General features: G+C 42.8%; 1 pseudogene; it reads left to right on the forward strand.

Annotated features, from left to right (window-relative positions):
- Window positions 1–4336: 4336 nt before the first annotated feature.
- Window positions 4337–4823, forward strand: LOC102496458 (lipopolysaccharide-induced tumor necrosis factor-alpha factor homolog pseudogene; annotated as a pseudogene).
- Window positions 4824–7334: the final 2511 nt, after the last annotated feature.

A 7334-nucleotide genomic window follows, 5' to 3' on the forward strand; every position in this document is an offset into this window, starting at 1 on the left:
AGAGAGAGATAGAGACAGAGAGAAGAAAAGTGAAAAATCCCCCCCCCCCCCTTCCACTCCACCAGGGGATGACCTTGCCACAATTCCTTTTCCTCCATTCTCCTCTCAGGATTTTGGGCACTCATGCACATGTGCCTAGTGTGATTTTCAAGCATCTAGGTCCAGGACTCAAACTGCAAGGTGGCCATGTGGTAGTCCGGCGTTATAACTACTGCACCAAATGCTGGCCCACTCCCTCTATGATTTTAAATAATCTGTTTTCTCTTCTGTTAAATGGAGTTTTGTGGGTTTTTTGTTTGTGTTTTTTTCTTTTTTTTTTTTTGGAGAGGTTTGTCTTTTTGCTATAGGGCACATGTGCTCGCCAGCCAGCCAGAGACAGAGAGACAGAAAGCAAGAAATCACCCCCCAGGGGGGATGGCCACGCCGCAATCCCTTCTCCTCCATTCTCCTCTAAGGATCTTGGGCTCACATGCACACGCGCCCGGCGTGAGTTTTAAGCCACCGGGTCCGGGACACGAAATGCGGTCGACTACACAGAAGTCCAGTGACAGAGCCATTATGCTAACTGCTGGTCCCTCCCCCACCATTTTTTTTTTTAAATCCAAAGGGTATCTCCTATCTCCTGTAGATAGCATGTAGTTAGATACAGTTTTAAAAATCCAATCTGACAATTTTTTTACCTTTGACCGATTTTTCACACTTTTGAATAGATTAATTTACACTTAACATTATTTATAGAGTTAGAATTACATGTGCCATTTTGTTTTCTGTTTTTCTGTGTGCTTCATGGTTTTTTTGTTTGTTTCTCTATTTTTTAATTGTTTTCTTTTATACTAAATTAATTCCTTTGGAGAGTTTTAGTTGTATTTGTCAGTTTTTTTTTGTTAGTGCTTGTTCTTGAGTTTAAAATTATACATCTTAAATGACCAGAATCTACATCACTTATACTGACTTTGTTTCAATGAAACCTAAAACTTTACTCCTATTGGTACATTCCTTCCTTCTCTTTTTGTGTTGTTATAAACCAACACTACATTGTTATAATTATTACTTTATTTAATCATATGTCCTTTAAAGAAGCTGAGGTGAGAAAGGAGAGCAAATACAGAGTTTGCTGTATTAATTTTGTCATTTACTCTTTCGGATTCTCTTTATTGTTTTTGCTGTAGATTTAAATTATTATATGTAGGGGCTGGCAGCCGATGTGGTGGTTAAAGTCACTGGACTCCCACATCGACCGCTGTTCGAATCTCAGACCTGGTGGCGTGCTTTCTTCCTCTCTCCCTCTCTCTGTCCCTCTCTGGTCAAATTAAAAATATATAAGGAAAGAAAGTTAAATAATTCTTTTAAAAAATTACTATATAGAAAGCCAGCAGGTGGCATGGTGGTTCAGGCACTGGACATTACCACATGGCTGATCACAGTTTGAGTCCCGGCCCTGGTGGCTTACTTCCTCACTTGCTCTCTCTCTCTGTGTGTCTCTCTCTGGTCAAATTAAAATAAACGAATGAATAAATAAAATTAAATAATTATTTTTAAAAAATTAGTATATGGGTCTTTTCTTACTCCAATTTGTTTGCCCTCACCTGCCTCCCTTTTGTGTTGTTATCGTCAAATATATTACATTTTTATATTATAAACCAATAATTCTCTCTCCCTTCCCCTTTTTCTTTCTTTCTTCTCCACTCTCTCTATTATCTGTTTTATCCAGACGCTTTTTAAAAAATATTTATTTACTTTTATTTATTCATTCATTTATTTTAATTTGACCAGACACACACATATACACACACACACACACAAACACACTCACACAGAGAGAGAGAGAGAGTGTATGAGAGTGAGTCACCAGGTCTGGGACTCGAACCGTGGTCGCCACAAGGGAGTGTCTAGCACCTTAACCAGCATGCCACCTACTGGTCCCTATCCAGTTTTTTTTCCCCCTGTCTGCCAGTTATGGGAAGAATAATGCAGTTACACCGCCTTTTGCATTCCTACCTAGCTACCTTTCCTGGCACTCTTTGTTCATTGTATGATCCTGAATGCCTAGTGTCACTGCTTACAGCCTGAAGAACTTCCTTTGGTATTTCTTTTCAGGCAGGGCTATTAGCAGCAAATTGTCTCAGTTTTTGTTTTTCTGGGAATATCATTTTTCCTTTAAAGTAGAGTGTTGGTAGGTGTGAGATTCTCATTTGACAGTTTTTCACTTTTAGCACATGGACATATTTGTCATCTTATTGCTTTCTGGCCTCCATTATTTCTAATGAGACATCGTTTTTTTTTTCTTTTAGTTTTTGCTAGAGAGTGTGTACACTCGCCGGAGAAAAACAGAGTCAGAGAGAGAGAGGGAGGAAAAGTGAGAAGTCATCCCCGAGGGAATGGCCATACCTCAATCCCTTCACCTTGCGTGTCTTTGGGATTTTGGGCATGCACACACATGTGCCTGGTATGATTTTCAAGCCGTGAGGTCCAGGACTCAGATCTGATAGTCACCCATGTGGAATCCAGCACCCAAACCTCCATGCCACCTGCTGGCCCCGAAAAGTCAGATTTTAATGTTCTCTTATACAAGAGAAGTTGTTTTCTTTTGTGTTCCAAACTGTTTTTTTTTTAATTATTTAATTTTATCCATCATAGTTATTGTTTTTTTTAAAAGATGTATTTATTTAATTAATTCCATTTGTAGTTATTATATTTTATTTTGACCAGAGAGAGAAAGAGAGAGAGAAAGGGAAAGCAAGAAAGCAAGCTGCCAGGTCTGGGACTCAAACTGCAGTCAGCCATGTGGGAATCCAGTGTATTTAACCACCATACCACCTGCTGGCCCAAGTCATAGTTATCATTTTTTAATTTGACCAGAGAGACACACAGAAAGAGAGAGAAGGAAAGTGAGAAAGCAAGCCACCAGGTCTGAGACTTGAACTTTGTTTGGCCATGTAGGAACCTAGCACCTTAACCACCATGCCACCTGTTTTTCCCAAAGATTTTTTTTTTACTAACTTTGGATTTCAACCTTTGATTATGATGTATCTGGAACTCTAACTTTATCCTAGAGTTAGTTGAACTTCTTTGTGTGTAGATTAATGTTTTTCATCAAATTTGGGGAGTTTTCAGCCTCTATTTCTTTGCATATTATTTCTTTACTCTTCCCTCTAACCTCTCCTTCTGGTAGCCCACTATGTGCATGTTGGTGCCCTCAATAGTGTTTTGTATGTCTCTAAGTTTCTTTTCATTTTTATTTTTATTTTTTTGATCTTCATATTGCATAACTTCGATTACTTTTTCTTCAAATTCACGGATTCATTTTTCTGTTTGCTCAGCTATAGAGCCTCACTAGTGACCAAGTCATTCTGGTTATTGTACTTTTCAACTGCAAAATTTCCATTTGTTCTTGATAATAATTTTCATTTGTTTATTGATGTTCTTCATTTAATGAGTTACTGCCATCTTACCTCCTAATTATTTGGTTTTTTTTTTTGGAGAGGTTTTTGCTATAGGGCACGTGCGCTCGCCAGACAAACAGAGAAGGACATAGAGACAGAAAGTGAGAAATCACCCCCCAGGGGGGATGGCCACGCTGCAATCCCTTCTCCTCCATTCTCCTCTCGGGATCTTGAGCACACACGCACACGCACCCAGCGTGAGTTTTAAGCCACCGGGTCCGGGATGCGAACCACAGTCGACTACGTGGGAGTCCAGCGACATAGTCATCACGCTAACTGCTGGTTCCCTAGTTATTTGTTTTTAAGATTTATTTTATTTCAATTTCACTAGAGGAGGAAGGGAGAAAGAGAGAGAGGGAGAGGGAGAGGGAGAGAGAGAGAGAGGAAAGTGAGAGAGAGAGAAAGAGAGAAAGTGAGCTAGCAAGCCTCCAGGTTTGGGACTTGAACCACATTCAGCCATCAGGGAGTCCAGTGCCCTTAACCACTATGCCACCTACTGGCCCTACCTCCTAATTCTCGAAGACTGGTTGAACATAGCCGTAAAGGCTATTTTGAAGTGTTGGTCTGCATAGTGGGACCTCGAAAACTTTGTGTTGCCTAGTCCCCCGCACTCCCCCCATGCTGCACTTCTCCATTTCTTTGCATGTCTCAGAATTTGGGGGAGGAGCAGATCCCATAATGAAGCAACTTTAAGTACTATCTCTTTCCTCTTAAGCGTTTTTGCTATTGTTAGATTGATCATTTGTTTATTTAATAACTTGGTTAGTGTATTTCTGCTGTCTGTTTCTTTTGTAGTGTCTTCTGATGACCCTGCTAATATTCACCTTTTCCTCTCCCTTAAAAAAACTCTTGTACCTCCCCCTGGCTCTACAGGCCGTGCGGGCGGCAGTAATATGTCGGTTCCAGGACCTTACCAGGAGGCTACTGGGCCTTCCTCAGCACCAGCTGCTCCTCCGTCCTATGAAGACATGGTGACCATTAACAGTTACTGCCCCACCCTGCCAGCACCAGTGCCTGCCCAGCCATGGGGCTGGTGACAGGCCCAGACAGGAAAGGTGTGAATCTGCCTTTGTACTACACAGCCCATGCCTGTCCCCAGTACCAATGCAATTGCTGTGCAGACAGTCTGTGTGCAGCAGCCTGTCTCCTTTTTCGACCGCCCTGCCCAGATATGATGTCCTTCCTGCAGTATCATGGTCTTGACTCAGCTGTCCTACAATGCCGGTGCCCTCACCTGGCTCTCCTGTGGGAGTGTGTGCCTGCTGGGGTGCATGGCCGGCTGCTGCTTCATCCCCCTTGTGCGTGGACGCCCTGCAGGATGTGGATCACTACTGTCCCAACTGCAGAGCCCTCCTGGGCACCTCCTGCAAGCGTTTGTAGGACTTGGCCAGACCTGAGGGGGCCGAGAGCTGCAGGAAGTCCTTTCTGACTCCCACTCAGCCCACCTTTGCTGGAGGTCCTACCCTGGGGGTCTGAGCTCACTGTGGGGTTCACCTTCTTGTCTTCTTTTGGGAGGAAATATCGCAAAAGTACCACACCTCCAAACTTCAGAAATTGCTGCTTGGAGTCATCCACAGGACATGCAAAGACATTGACCTTGAGTGTTGGTTCGGGGCGTCCTGCCTCCCTGTGACCTTATGCCATCCCATCGTCTGACTGTGATTGTTGCCCCAGTGAAGATCTTCCAGTGATACACTGTTGGCTGACTCCCTTCCCTGCCTCAGTGGGCCTTTCTGGTGGTGGTCTCAAAATGAGAAGCCTCAGCTTGCCTTAGTTTTGAGACCATTCTGCCCCAAACTGGACTGAACCGGCCTCTGGTGCCTGTTATCTTACCCATCTGTCCCCACCCTTCGTGACAAAAAATCTTGCCTTCCAGTCTTTAGGGGCTTGGCTTTTAGGCTCTGTAATTGTTGACTTCATTAGCACACAAGCTCACTTTAATTTCTTCTTCTTCTTCTTTTTTTTTTTTTAGTACAAGAGGGGCTGTTAACACCCACCTGACACCTGTCTGTGAGGTTGTAACACGCTGGAGAACTGGGGTTGGACTCCCTGTTAGTCTGCCCCTCCCCTGGTTCTCGTGCCAGTTCTCCTGCACCACCTTACACGAAGGGATTTTTTTTTTCTCAAACGGTAATTAACCATTTTTATGATCCGCTTTTGGTCTTGTGCACCTCTGAACAGAACATGGAAAGGAGGGATTTATAGAACTATTTTTGGTAACTATTTTCAGACATGATTGGTATCATTTGTCCATTTGCAATGCACTCTTGCTTTTTCGGTTAGCGGAAAAAGAAGTGGATAATTTCACCTACTGCCTTTGCTTGGTTTGGTGTGGTTCTTAGAGACCTCCGTCATGGTAACGGAACTCAAAGTGGGGCCCCCTCTGGGTTCCTGGTGGTGTGTTTGGAAAGAGGAGTATGTCCCAGTACCATGGTGCTGAGAAGCTTGGGAACTGCAAGTGCCTCAAAGGAATCTCAAGTCTGATTTTGTTTATTTGTTTGTTTGTTTGTTTGTTTTTTGAGAAACAACTTATTGTATGACATCAGAAGACAGGATTCTAAGACTCAAGCAGCAAGCCAGAGTGCTAGGTCGACTGCTGCACCATGTCTGAAATCAACACAAAACTGGGCCCAACTTTCAGTAGGAAAGAATGATCCTGTCTGGATCATAGTCAGCACAGGGAGTGCGTGTGAATATTAGAAACCAGACCGAGACCTGCAAGGAAATCTGTATATTGGTTGAAAATTATAGTCATAACCAATAATTGAGCTTATTCCTGTGATGTTTTGAAAATTCCAGTAATTATTTTTGTGATGAATGTGGATATCATGTAGAACTTCAGCGTTATCTGCTTTTGACAAAGTCTTTGGTTCACTAAAAAAATAAACAAACAAAAAATGAAACCAAACTCTTGTACCTTAATTACTTAGGAGTTGCTCCTGGGTTACAGTAAATGATTGTGCATTAGTGTTTGGCCAGAGGTTGTATTTAAGCTCCTTGCGAGTAAGACTCCCATCCCACTTGTTGGGTCTGTGTGCAGTTTGGGGAATACTGTCAATTCTGCCCCATGCCTGGCTCCGATCGCTCCGGAGTTGGTACAGCTTAGAGCATGTGTTCGGCCCTCTAAATCCCCAGAATTAACTATGATTCTCAGTCTTCGCTTGGATTTCTCTTTTCACTAAACTTTTGACTGCTCTGACAGTTTGCTTGCATCATGGAGCCACCAGGCACTTCTTAATGGTTCCCACTATGGTTTCTGTTGTTTCTAATGTGGTCCATAGATGGGCACAGGAACCTAGTGGGTAAGATCTTCCTGCCAGAAGGGAAACTTTTTTCTTCCAAGTATTTTTCAACTCAGCTGGAGTCACCTATTTCACTTGTCTTATACTTTGGGCATAATTCTTAAGATGAATCATATATTATCAGTTTCACATAAAAACCAGTGAATTCCCTCCATTTTGAATGCCTTGGATCCTGCTTTCATTTTATCCCACTAATTCATCTTTAGGTTCTTGCTCATTGTCTTGAACTCCCAGACATCTGTCCTGCTCTGTCCTACTGTCCTGTACTCTCCTTGGAGTCTAGCATTGTGCTTAAATCATGTCTGTTTCAAATACTGTGTCATTGCCAGTTTTCTAAGATTGCTGAGGTCTGAAAATGTGAAATCTCAACATCTCCTGGATACCTCCATCTATCCCTTTCCTACTCCCCACTTTTCTTACTGCTGGATGTTGTTCCCTTTCCCTTAGTCCGCATCGCCAGAGCAACTTGTTACTCATCTTACTGATGTGTGTGATGGACTCTCAGTGAAGGTTTGAGGGTCGGGAGGCTGACTACATCATGCAGTGGTCAGTTGGAATTACATAATCAGTCTTTATGAGTGTTCCTTGG

The sequence above is a fragment of the Tupaia chinensis genome, unplaced genomic scaffold, assembly GCF_000334495.1.
Source record: "Tupaia chinensis unplaced genomic scaffold, TupChi_1.0 Scaffold000523_1, whole genome shotgun sequence".
Taxonomy (NCBI): Eukaryota; Metazoa; Chordata; class Mammalia; order Scandentia; family Tupaiidae; genus Tupaia; species Tupaia belangeri.